Below are 14,265 nucleotides of genomic sequence, written 5' to 3'. Positions count from 1 at the left end.
GTTATCAGGTCCTCACATCATCAGGTGTTCACATCTTTATTTACTTTTCATCTTGATCATAGTAATGTGATATAACTGGACACAGAGCCTCCAACATTTAAAAGAATTTGTACAGCTCCCAGTGCTGCAATCCACCTTCTCATCAACATTGGCTACACTCTTCACAAATGTATGTGCCATTCAGCTCAAGGTAAAAGAAGCTTAGGAATTGGAAACCATTGGAAAATGAGAACCATTCTATAAGAGATTTGATCTTATAGCAAATGGATCACTTTGTAATAATGTTTTAATTCAACCTTCTAATTCTGGGGAGGGAAATAAACAAGAAAGCACAAAAATGGATGAAAGCCCTTCCCCACGTACTAGGGATCACAGGCTTATCAGTATTTGCTATAAGAAATAGTAAAGCACCAAAACTTTTAGAAAAACCTAGCCAAAACAAACTACTTTTTATATTTCTCCTTTGGGAGAAGATGAAAATACAATAAAACTATGCATAGCCATATTATTTACTGAATTGTTAGGAATGCCAGCGAGAAAAGCTACATAAAACTATATGCAAAACAAAGGAATAGAAGAGCAACCAACTTTATTTTGTTGAATTGCAGTAGCTTCTAACAGCCTTATTCTTTTCTAACAGAAGACAACACCTATCTTACACATGACAGTAAAACCTCCTATTCCTGAAATAATTGCTTTAACTGCATATCTATAAATCTAGGGACAATGTGAGGGTACAACAGACAGGCAGAACAGAAGTTCAAGGCAAGATGTAGGTAACTAAGGGAGAAGAACTAGGAAATGATCACAGTATATCAGCTTCCTAACCAAGACTCCAGCTGTAGGAGAAATCAGTTTTGACACATCTTTGCATATATTACTCTCTGCCAGTGGCGGGTTTATGATAGCATGTTTTACATACAGGGATCTATATATGTCTAACTGTCTATATATCAGTCTCTCTATACAGAAACATTTATCAAGTAAATACATATAGAACATATTTAATTATTTACTAAGGAAGGAGTAAAGAAGCAAGCTCAGAATGCTTCTTGCTTGAAAGAAAAACAATCCTGCAGCTGTCCAGTCACTAATGGATGACCCTTTTTTGCTTTACTTGGGACTAAGTGTGCAATATTTGATAGACTTCCTTCACAGAATTTCTTGGCAGTCAGGAAAATATTATGAACTTCAGAACAATTCATTAAAACAGTTTTTAAATCAACGAATCCACTGATATGAATATACAAATAATAAAGATTTCACAAGTAGTTTTCTACAATGTGTTCTGAGTGATAATAAGACTTTATTAACGCTCTTCAAGTGCTTCATCAATTACTTACTATAGTCAATAAGCTGAATTTCCATCATAAACAGACAGCCTTCTCTATGGAAAATCTACAGATATAAAGCTCTAGGTAGATAAACACTCCAGGATGCTATATATGCAGACCCTGTTGGCTGGTGCTAGCAGATATCTCTATATCTTTTGATATGTAAATCCTCCCAACTTCCCCTTTTCACACTACTTTACTTGGAAAGCAGTAATGTTCCTAAGTTTCTCATTTAAGAGGCCACACATTAGAACATCTTGAACTTTTGTTTATGTCAAAGTCTTGAAGCTGTATTCAGAGCTCACAGTACGTTTGCAAATGATTTCCATTCAATATTATTTCCTTCTTAATGGGAAAAGCTGATGCCTTGGAGAAAATCTCTGGCTTTTAGACCATCCATCCACAAATTCAGGTTTATCCCCTGACAAGATGGTATATGTAATATCAACTGATTAATAATTATTACTTTTTTATTTATGATATGTCAGAAATGTGCATAGAACATTAGATGTGTATAGAACACAGGTATTTTATAATCTGGAGCCATGATTTTATCAGATGATTAAGGCGTCCCTGGAAGAAGTTATGTCCACTAGAGCTGTTCTGCAACCAATGGTTTCTTTCACCACCCATTCTTGCTTGATTTCCATCTACCTTATACACTGACGAAGACTGGAAATTAATCTGTGATAAATAAATCAACATCAAAGATGCAAAAATCAGAATTCAGTTAGAAAACTTTTAAAAATTTTAGAAATAAAATTTCACATTTTTGTGGTACTTGGCTTTGTATCCTTGACATAATCTTAGTGCAGTGTTCTTTTACTTATGCACGTACTTGAACACCCACACAATGTATCAGACAGCAAAGAAAATAAGGAACATCTTTGCTTGTGAAGGGATATAATTTAGGGGGTCCTGGAGAAAGATTAAGTTTGTCTGTGTTTTGAATGATAGCATATTACCTTAAATAGGGGACTGATAAATCATATTCAGACTACCTCCTGTAGTTGACCAAGGTAAATGTTGTTATACCAGAAATGACAAGTTTCATCTAAGCCCCTTTTCCACTGATTTACAGAATCATGATTTCCATTGCTGCTTCTTTTTCTGACAATTATTTATTTCACATGACCCATTTTCAGCAAGAAGACAAACCTGTGTTTGAGTTTAAGTTATTCTTTTGGCAGATAAAGAGTCCCCAGAGGCTGAGAAAAGCCTAGAATTTAGCTCTCATGTGTTGAATGTTTTAATCATCAGAAACCTACATGGAAAATTCTTTGCTTGGTTGATTTTGGGTTGAGTTCAGTGCTCTGTACATGTATTAAGGATAATTTGTGCAGTACTAGATAGTGTTTAGGTGCTTTCCAGCTACTGGTGAGTTACATTATGATACAGGCACCACTAAAGCTCAAACTGGGGAAAATAGTTGAGGTTTAGATGTTTTGTGAAACATATAATCCAGTATAGATGGTAAGTACCACTAAAGTTGTCTCTGACAGTAAGTGAGCAGAACTGCTTTCTGCAACTAACGTGCTTAAATTCCATTTAAGATTATTTTGATAGTGGAAGGTATGAATAGAGACCCAAGTGATTTGTAGAAATGAAAACATGTCAGGGGTTAGGTGCTCATTCAGAAACTGAGGCATCCAATCCACAAGGATGAGAAAGAATGTCTTAAGTGAGAAAATGAGATGGAGTGCAGTTTCATCTTATCAGGAAAATAGTAAGAATAAATTTGTACCTGTACTGTTACATTACCGAATGACATGCCTTTAAAACTGTGAAAAGGAGTGGGATGCAGCCAGGCTAAACACAAGCTTTTAAGTGTTTGATATCACAGAAAGGAAAGTAGTAAACAAGATAAATCTGGTAACTATCTTTCCTAGTAATACCTAGGAGGAAATGGTGCTTTTACTTCTGTAAACCCACAGCAGTATTTGTCATACCCAGCTTCATGGAAAAGAAATGCATTGTGAGCTGCTACTGTAAAAACACTGTCTCTGACATATTAATTCCCCTAACTACAAATCGCTGGAGGCCAGGTGTCTTTTGAATAGGTGTTATTGCACGTGTTCTGTGGCTTCTCTGCTGGTCAGCTTGAAGACGAGATACTGGATTCTTGTTCTTGTGTTCCCAAGTTAATACAAACCATATAAAATGGTGTACACTAGACAAGGGGGAAGACATGGTTTGCCAAAAGGAGATTTATGCTACTTTCGCACTTTGTCAAGCACAAAAGTGTAACTCTCTGATACCGCCTATCTTGCTCTAGTGACCTGGGAAACAAATAAATTATTATTTTAAACTGGTCATTTAACTTCCAGGTAGATAAAGTTCATGGCAAAGTGATTCTTACTCTTAGTGACTGGTAAGGTTGATTCACTGGTCTAATTTTTATCTTGCCAAAAACAAGAGAGAAAGGCCAAGCAAGACTGTTTCTTTTCCCTTTAACATGTAATGCTCCAATTCTGCCAATGGTGCCCTGCTAGAAATCACTTTGTATTTCTCACCCATCTTTCACAGACAAACACTTAACTTCACCAAGTGCACATTAGCTACTTCTGTGGGTTTATACGCTCATAAATGGTCCTGAGAATTAGCACTGCGTCTGCTTTTCTTTTTTTTTTTCGCATTGGCTGCCTTCTCCGTCAGAACCATAATGGATGTCTGATTAAAATTCACCTTCATTCTGCAAAGCGGGATTTTTTTTTTTTTCCAGCGTCTGAGCAAAGTCTGACAAGAAATGTTGTACTTTTTGGGCAGAGGAATCTCAATCAACCAGTATTTCAGGCTCTTACTGACAGTACAACTTTTTAACTGGCAAAATTTCCACCTCTTAGGATGGAAGATGGTCTTTTTTCCCTTTCATTGAGAGTTCCAACAAGGAAGATTTTTGGGTTTAAAAGGAGGATGAATATTTTTACAAGCCATATCTTTGAAGGATTCTCTGTATTTGGAACTGTTAATAAAACAGTGGGAGTGTAATGCCATTGTTTCATTGTACCGATTCACAGATCATAATATACTTAAAGAGAAGACTTATAATGGAAGCTTTGAACTTTGAACATGACAATAAAAGATGTCATCTCATGTATTTTCTCTGTAAGATTAATTGACGTTACATCAAATTTCCTCTTTTTTCACATATTTCTTCAAATGTATGTTAAAAGTTAGTAAAGATTCCTAAACTCTCATTAGCCAAAGGCTAGCACTTGGATTCTAAGTTGGATACTCAGATATCACACTTTTTGATGAATCTGAAATGCACGTTCACACTGATATTTCTTCACAAAAAACAATGCCACAAAAGAAATAAACAAGTGCTGGTTATCAGTCAGGTGCACTGTTGAGTCTTACCCAAGCTGAAAAGAGAAAGTGGAATGCTTTTGTATTTGTCTCGCTTACAGCAGCTTTGCTTTGTCACTGCTGTTAAGAGGTAACATCTGAAAATTTTGAGTGTCAGCACCAAATATTGGCTCTTCATTATGTAATAAAATGGAATACTGGGAATATTGTCATATCCTGGCTTGCTGAAGCTACTTGAATCAACATAATGCTCCAGTAGAATGTCTGCCCTGTGCTTATCACACTGACTTGGCTGTGATAAAACACAAAAAAAACCCCAAACACAAACCAGTGATAATTTTTTTAGTTTGCATCTAGCAAGTAGATAATCTGCAAGGGGAAAAAGAGGCAGCATAAATATTTGTTTAGAGAAGGTGCTTAATCACAGAATCATAGAATAGTTAGGGTTGGAAAGGACCTTAAGATCATCTAATTCCAACCCCCCCTGCCATGGACAGGGGCAACTTACACTAAACCATGCCACCCAAGGCTCTGTCCAACCTGGCCTTGAACACGGCCAGGGATGGGGCATTCACAACTTCCTTGGGCAACCCATTCCAGTGCCTCACCACCCTCACAGTAAAGAACTTCTTCTTTATATCTAACCTGATCTTTCCCTGTTTACATTTAAACCTGTTACCCCTGGTCCTATTGTTACAGTCACCCCAGCATCTTTGTAGGCCCCCCTTCAGATACTGGAAGGCTGCTATGAGGTCTCCACTGAGCCTTCTCTTCTCCAGGCTGAACAGCCCCAACTTTCTCAGCCTGTCTCCATACGGGAGCTGCTCCAATCCCCTGATCATCCTCGTGGCCCTCCTCTGGACTTGTTCCAACAGTTCCATGTCCTTTTCATGTTGAGGACACCAGAACTGTACACAATACTCCAAGTGAGTTCCAACAAGAGCAGAGTAGAGGGGCAGGATCACCTGCTTAGACCTGCTGATCATGATCCTTTATGCTTTTTAGCCTTTTTAAGGTCCTCCCCTTTATCCTGGAGAATTGATGAAAAGACTACCTGAGCTCCAGAGCCTGTAACCACCTCTCCCAGGGCTCTGTAGTCCTTCTTTATGTTCTCCAGGTGTCCTGGGTTCAGCAGCAGCAGCAGTCAGTTTTTCTCCTTCTTAGTAGCTGGTGCAGCACTGTGGTTTTATCTTTCGGCCTGGGAATAATACTGATAAAGCTGATGTTTTCAGTTGCCGGTCAGAATGTTTACCCTGACCAAGGACTTTGTGAGTCTCATGCTCTGCCAGGGAGGAGAGGAAGCCGGGAGGAAGCAGGGACAGGACACCTGACCCAAACTAGCCAAAGAGGTATTCCATACCACAGCACGTCATGCCGGGGGATGTAACTGGGAGCTACCCGGAAGGGCACGTCCTCTTTCTGTCGGGCTCTTTTCCGGCGGGCGGTATCGTATTCTCTTCCCTTGTTATTTCTCTTATCATTATTATTATTGGTGGCAGCAGTAGTGATTTGTGTTATACCTTAGTTACTGGACTGTTTTTATCTCAACCCGTGGGAGTTACATTCTTTCGATTCTCCTCCCCATCCCTCTGGGGGGGGGGGTGGGAGTAGAAACTGCGTGGTTCTAATTTACGGCCTGCGCTTAAACCACGACACAGGGCTACTGCTATCTATATCACTAGCACCCGCAGGGATCGCTAGAAGTGGGTAATAGTTCGTGGGACTTACTAGAGCAGGCAGCCTCTCTGCAACATCCCCGATCCATGCCCCTGGTAGGCAACACACCTCCCTTGAGACTGGGTCAGGCCGACAGATGAGTGCTTCTGTCCCTTTCAAAGTAGAGTCCCCTACTTCTATGACACGCCGCTTTTTTCTCGCAGCACCAGTAGTGATCTTCTTTACTGGTGCATCAGCCAGTTTTTCGTGTTGCAAGGTGTACATTTCCTCTTGGAAACACACATTTAATGTGAGGAGCAACCCTGTCCTGGCTATTTTAGTGAATGCAAGTATCTTCTGGAAACTTTGTAAAACATATTTTTCAAAGTTCAAAGTACGTAACTCCATAGGGTTCTTGTGGAGCATGGGAGTTACAGTCCATTGGCAAAGGAAGATTATGACAAATGGCATCAAAAAGACTACGTTTTTATGTCTTAAAATATGACTTTGCTACTTTAAAATATTAATTTGAAAATTTTAATGAAAAATTGGTTTAGGCAAAGGGCTGTGAGCTCAGGGTAATATCTGGCTAATGTTCTGTGGGTGCTCCTTCCTTCTGTAACTTTCTTGAGGTCTTGTTCAGGAATTAGAAATGTATTCAGATTGGAATATAATTACTAGCCTTGCCCTCCTTCTCACAAAGCTTAACAAGTCCCTTTCCACCAACCTTTTCTGCAGATGCCATAAGGTCCTACATACTTCTCAGTCCTTCTTAGATCTCCATTTTTTTTACAATCTTTTTGAATTAGGGGATGGTCAAATCAGGACTAGCCCTGCTGTCTACCTTCCAGCCTTCCTCTTGATCCCAAACTCAGGCTTTCATCTACAATCTTAGGCACAATGGCTCTTCCTTGTTTGCAAGCAGCACAGCAAGTTGAACATGCTGGTAGTACTGACATACAGAAATTGCCACTGTTGCTCTTCCCTTCTTCTTCCCTAGACTCAAGTTTCAGACATTTGGCAGAGATGCACCTCAGTGTCTTTGAGGAACTCTCACTGCCATAGCCTTGGCTTAAACATATGAAGTTTATTATGTCTGTTTCCTGAAAGCTTTCTAGAACTCCTCCACTGCAGCTACGCTGCTGAGAAAGGCTGAGATTCTGTTTTGGCACAAACACTCTTTAGTGGCATAGAATCATTATCTTAGAAAATAAAAAAAATCCTCTCCTTTATTGAAGTATGAAAACACTTTGTCTCATTGGATTTCATTAGCTTATCTTTGTTACCATGGAGTTTGAATTGCTGCAAGTTTGAGTACTAGTAATTAAAGTTCTGCTTTTCTTTCAATAAAAGTGTGCTAAGAAAGAACCTAAACTTCTACAGGTTTTCTCTCTTTCCTTAAGCAAAGTACTAATTGGGTTGTCATTCTCACCAAAACAGTCTTGGTAACTAGGCTTATACAGCGCTGGAGCTTGGAGATACTGGATAGCATGCAGCATTTTCCAGGAAACCCATTAGAACTTGTAAGTTAACTTTCTAGTAACTGTATGAAATGGGTACAGTGTGAATGTGCTAAAATAAGTCATAAGTAAAACCTGAACATCACATGATTTTATAATGATTTAAGACCCTCTGTAGCTGACAGTTTGGAAACCTGTGATTTCTTTGGTAAGCATAAGGCATTTTTGTAGACTAATGTACCCTGAAATTTCTACCTTTCTGACATGTTATGATCCTGGTTTAAAAATAAACAGTAACATTTCTGAGACACCCAATCTATAATCTCTTTGTCTGAAATATACCTGATCTTCCTCATATTTACCAGCCTCCTACAGTTTGCCTTACAGATCTGTATGTTACCAGTGTACATACAAATATGCTGAATATTTCTGCAAATTAATTTTTCTTAGGATTAGAAATATGCACATTGTTCAAAGGCAAAAGATTATTGGCAAGAATGTTTTTAGCAATCAAATAAAACCAAAGAATATTCTGGGTATATTACAGTGCTTTTTGGAAATACTCACTTTTGTTAAAAGCGAGACTCCCCAGATCCATAGGTTGTGCTGATCTCTACTTAGAGATGACAGTCACTTTTATCTTAATTCAAGAAACATATTCCTGAGATACACAAATTGAAATTTATATAAGCGTTAATTTATAATTAGACCATGACTGCTCCACTTCCATGAAGTCAAGGGAATACTAATCTGGCAATGTATTAGGTTTGCATGGCAAAGTTCTTGTAGTGGTGGAGCTAGAGAGGTGACTACTACAGGGGTAAGAAGCTGCCAGAAGCTTCGCCCATGTCCAACATGCCACCTGGCTCCAAGATAGACCCACAGCTGGCCAAAGCTGAGATCATCACCAACAGTGATGGTGTTTCTGGGGTAACGTGTTTGAGAAGGGGCGGGGGGGAAACTAACCTGTGCAACTCCAGCAGCAGTCAGAGGAGAGAGGAATGAGACTATGTGAGAGCAACAGCCCTGCAGACACCAAGGTCAGTGAGGAAGGAGTGGAGGAGGTGCTCCAGGTGTTGTATCAGAGATTCCCCTGCAGCCTATGGTGCAGCCCATGGTGAGGCAGGCTGTGCCCCTAAAGCCTATGGAGGACCATGGTAGAGCAGATCTCTCTCCTTTCCAGCTGAGGTGGGGAGTGACAGAGCAGGTCACCACAGGCAGCTAAATAAAAATGCCCATTCTGATTCCCCCACAAAAAAAATTTTGGATCTGAATGTATTCAAGCTGTCTGTAAATAAGTCACATCTTTGTTATGAGCAAGTTGTGTACACCTCTTTATTAATGTAATGGAATTTACAGAGAACAAAAAACAATTTTACCAAAATATACCGTTATCTCATTTTTCAGTATCTATTTATTAAATAGTTGCTAAGATTAATCTTTAATATAGTATTATAATGAACTACATATTCAAAGATTCAAACAAGATAGGCAATATTTATGAGTGTTAATGAGTTATGTTCAGCAGGTCGAAGGAGGTGACCCTGCCTCTCTACTCTGCTCTTGTGAGACCTTATTTGAAGTATCATGTACAGTTCTGGTGTCCTCAACATGAAAAGGACATGGAACTGTTGGAACAAGTCCAGAGGAGGGCCACGAGGATGATCAGGGGATTGGAGCACCTCCCGTATGGAGACAGGCTGAGACAGTTGGGGCTGTTCAGCCTGGAGAAGAGAAGGCTGCGTGGAGACCTCATAGCAGACTTCCAGTATCTGAAGGGGGCCTACAAGGATGCTGGGGAGGGACTCTTCATCAGCAACTGTAGTGACAGGACCAGGGGTAACGGGTTAAAACTTAAACAGGGTAAGTTTAGATTGGATCTAAGGAAGAAGTTCTTTACTGCTAGGGTGGTGAGGCAGTGGAATGGGTTGCCCAGGGAGGCTGTGAATGCTCCATTCCTGGAGTGTTCAAGGCCAGGTTGGACAAAGCCTTGGGTGGCAAGATTTAGTGTGGGGTGTTCCTGCCCATGGCAGGGGGGTTGAAACTAGATGATCTTAAGGTCCTTTCGAACCCTAACTATTCTGTTATTTTATTATTCTATGTTGCATGTCTTATGGATATACTGGATATACTACTTTTTGTTTCATTTTAATAAAATGTAATGGTTTACATTCATATTTTACCTTTTTATAAAGGCTTTACATTTTGACTATATATAACAAAAAAGAATGTGCCAAATATTCTCCTTAGAGTGACTCATTTGTCTTTTCTTAAGATAAATCGATTTTGGCCTCATGTATTTGTTCATATAAATGTAGCTTATATTTACAGTTTAGCTGTACTTGTTTACCTAGGGTTTTTTTTCTGCTTCCTGAGTTCCAGCTGTTGTCAGAGGTTTGATCTGACCAACAAATAGAATTTTCTTTTTTTAATGATAAATAGATGTGACATTTTACCTTGAAAAAGACTTGAAACACTTTAAAGCTTTTGAACTCGTTTGGGTTGTTGAAAGTCCTCAGCTACCAATCAATGGGAGGTGAGAGTGACCAGCTTAAAGCAAAGGACACTTAGAAGAGTGTTTCTCCTGCTATGACCATGGGTGTTAGTGACTTAGTTTAAGTCCTGTACTTCAGAGTCACCTAATGAACAACTGAAGAATGCTTGCAGGTGTCAAGGTCTTCAATGGAATATAGCTGATACAGCCTCATTGTCTTTGGTTATGTAGAACTGTACCTACTCAGCAATACCTTTACTTACATATTTCCTTCGATTCTTAGAACACCTTTTGTGGCTTATCACTGTATATCCTGTTTTCTAGATCTTATTCTGTCCTTTGAAATTCATTCCAATGTTGGATGCTGTGTGACAGAGCCTCTAAAGGCTGTGGTAGGTTCAAAACTTCTCCTATACCCACGGAAAAGCTGAAAAGAAAGAGCCTGTAGCAAAAGATCTGCTATGAGACGGAAGAAGAAAGCAACCCAGTACCATCAAATAACAACAGGCAAGGAGAAGCACATATAGATTTGCATGTCTGTCTTACTGATCCACATAAAGTACCTGAATGATGACTTCTACACCTAGAAACAACCTAGACAGGACTGGACATTGGTAAAGCACAAGGTCCTGATATTCCAGATTCTTTTCGTGGAACAAGTTCACACACAATTGGTTTTTGCTAGCCCTAGCCTTTACAGTGGCACTTTTTGCAGCTTAACATCACAAAAATAAAGCACATTTTTAATGCTGCTGTTATATTTACTAGGTTATAATTAGTTATAAAGATGCAAAATTGTGTGGATAAAGATGTATGCAAATTTCAGGTTGCACTTCTTTAAATAAACTTTAAGAAAGACATTGAGTGCTTTTAAAATAAGCATGTTAGAATCATAGAATAGTTAGGATTGGAAAGGACCTTAAGATCATCTAGTTCCAACCCCCCACCATGAGCAGGGACACCCCACACTAAACCATGCCAAACAAGGCCTCATCCAACCTGGCTTTGAACACTGCCAGGAATGGAGCATTCACAGGCTCCCTGGGCAACCCATTCCAGTGCCTCAATACCCTCTCAGTAAAGAATTTCTTCCTTAGATCCAATCTAAACTTCCTCTGTTTAAGTTTGAACCTGTTACCCCTTGTCCAATCACTACAGTCCCTAATGAAGAGTCCCTCCCCAACATCCTTATAAGCCCCCTTCAGATACTGGAAGTCTGCTATGAGGTCTCCACGCAGCCTTCTCTTCTCCAGGCTGAACAGCCCCAACTTTCTCAGCCTATCTCCATACGGGAGGTGCTCCAATCCCCTGATCATCCTCGTGGCCCTCCTTTGGACTTGTTCCAACAGTTCCATGTCCTTTTTATGTTGAGGACACCAGAACTGCACACAATACTCCAAGTGAGGTCTCACGAGAGCAGAGTAGAGAGGCAGGATCGCCTCCTTCGACCTGCTGGTCACACTCCTCTTGATGCAGCCCAGGATACAGTTGGCTTTCTGGGTTGCGAACGCACACTGCCGGCTCATGTTCATTTTCTCATCGACCAGCACCCCCAAGTCCTTCTCCACAGGGCTGCTCTGAATCTCTTCTCTGCCCAACCTGCAGCCGTGCCTGGGATTGCTCCGACCCAGGTGGAGGACCTTGCACTTGGCATGGTTAAGCTTCATCAGGTTGGCATCAGCCCACCTCACAAGTGTTGTCAAGGTCCCTCTGGATAGCACTCCTTCCCTCCAGCATATTAACCGAACCACACAGCTTGGTGTCATCAGCAAACTTGCTGAGGGTGCACTCAATCCCACTGTCCATGTCACCAACAAAGATGAACAAGACCGGTCCCAACACCGATCCCTGAGGGACACCACTCGTTACTGGTCTCCAGCCAGACATTGAGCCATTGACCACAACTCTTTGCATGCGGCCATCCAGCCAGCTCTTTATCCACCGAGTGGTCCACCCATCAAATTGGTGTCTCTCCAATTTAGAGACAACGATGTCGTGTGGGACAGTGTCAAACGCTTTGCACAAGTCCAGGTAGATGACGTCAACTGTTCTTCCCCTGTCCCTCAGTTCTGTAGCCCCATCATAGAAGGCCACCAAATTGGTCAGGCAGGATTTCCCCATAGTGAAAACCACCTCCTTGTTTTTCATGTGCCTTAGCATGCCTTCCAGGAGAATCTGCTCCAAGCTTTTGCCAGGCACAGAGGTGAGACTGACTGGTTTGTAATTCCCCGGGTCATCCATTTTCCCCTTCTTGAAAATGGGGGTTATATTTCCCTTTTTCCAGTCATCGGGAACTTCACCTGACTGCCATTATTTTTCAAATATGATGGCCAGTGGCTTAGCAACTTCATTTGCCAGCTCCTTCAGGACCCGCGGATGGATTTCATCAGGTCTCATGGACTTGTGTACATTCAAGTTTTTAAGATGGTGTTGAACCAGATCCTCTCCTACAGTGGGCCTAGGGTCACCTTTCTCACAGTCCTTGCATCTGCCTTCCAAGACATGAGTGGTATGGTCAGAGCCTTTGCCAGTGAAGACCGAGGCAAAGAAGTCATTAAGAACCTCAGCCTTCTCCAAATCCTGGGTAGCCAGTTCTCCTGATAGCTTCCGAAGGCGGCCTACGTTGTCCCTAGTCTGTCTTTTATTCGCTACGTACCTATAGAATCCCTTCCTATTATCCTTAACATCCCTAGCCAACTTTAATTCTAACTGGGCCTTAGCTTTCTTAACCTGGTCCCTAGTTTCCCAGACAACATCCCTGTATTCTTCCCAGGCTGCCTGTCCCTGCTTCCACCTTCTAGAAACCTTTTTTTTCCTTTGAATTTTCCCTAACAGCTCCTTATCCATCCAAGGAGGTCTCCTGGCCCTCCTGCTGCACTTCCTTCTAGTTGGGATGCAACAGTCCTAAGCTTGGAGCAGGTGATCCTTGAATAACAATCAACACTCTTGGGCCCCCCTGCGCTCTAGGGCTGTATCCCATGGAACCTTACTCAGCAGGTTCCTGCAGAGGCCAAAGTCTGCTCTCTTGAAGTCCAGGGCAGTGAGCTTGCTGCATGCTCTTCTCACTGTCCCAAGGATCTCGAATTCGACCATCTCGTGGTTGCTGCAACCAAGGCTGCCCTGGAGCATCACATTTCCAACCAGCTCTTGCCTGTTGGTGGGCACGAGATCAAGCCTGGCACCTCTCCTTGTTGGCTCCTCTATTACTTGCAGAAGGAAGTTGTCTTCCACACAATCGAGGAACCTCCTGGATTGCTTGTGCTGGGCTGTACCTTCACTCCAACAGATGTCAGGGTGGTTGAAGTCCCCCATGAGGACAAGGGCCTGCGAGTGTGAGGCTGTTCCTATCTGTCTGTAGAGTGCTTCATCTGCAGATTCCTCTTGATCAGGCGGTCTGTAACAGATCCCCACAATAATGTCTCCCATAGCTGTTCTCCCTTTAACCCTGACCCACAAACTCTCTGTCGGCTGCTCACCTGTCCCCAGAGTTCCATACTCTCCAGCCTATCCCTAACATAAATAGCAACTCCTCCTCCCTGCCTGCCAAGCCTGTCTTTTCTAAAGGACCTGTAACCTTCCATTCCAATGCTCCAGTCACAGGAGCCATCCCACCATGTTTCTGTGATGCCTACTATATCATACGCCTGCAGTCGTGCACACATCTCTAATTCCTCGTTTGTTCCCCATAATATGGGCGTTTGTATAGAGGCATCTGAGCTGAGCTCCAAATGAAGCTAGCTCATTGGCTGGAGCTCCTGGAATATCTCTACATTGCTCCATGCATTTATTATATTATTATTTATTATATCTCCGTGCTGGCAAGTGACTAAGTGTCTTGGGATGGAATGATGCCTCCCTCCCCCAGCACATCTAGTTTAAACCATCCTTGACCAGCCTGGCAAGCCTCCTACCAAAACCGCTCTTCCCCTTCTTTATCAGACCAGCTCCACCAGCCCCCAGTAGACCTGCAAACTTGGGACCCGTGTTCAAGACACCCAAATCCCTGACTATG

The sequence above is a fragment of the Psittacula echo genome (genome assembly GCF_963264785.1).
Source record: "Psittacula echo genome assembly, chromosome: 4".
Taxonomy (NCBI): Eukaryota; Metazoa; Chordata; class Aves; order Psittaciformes; family Psittacidae; genus Psittacula; species Psittacula echo.
This window is presented reverse-complemented; position numbering follows the sequence as displayed.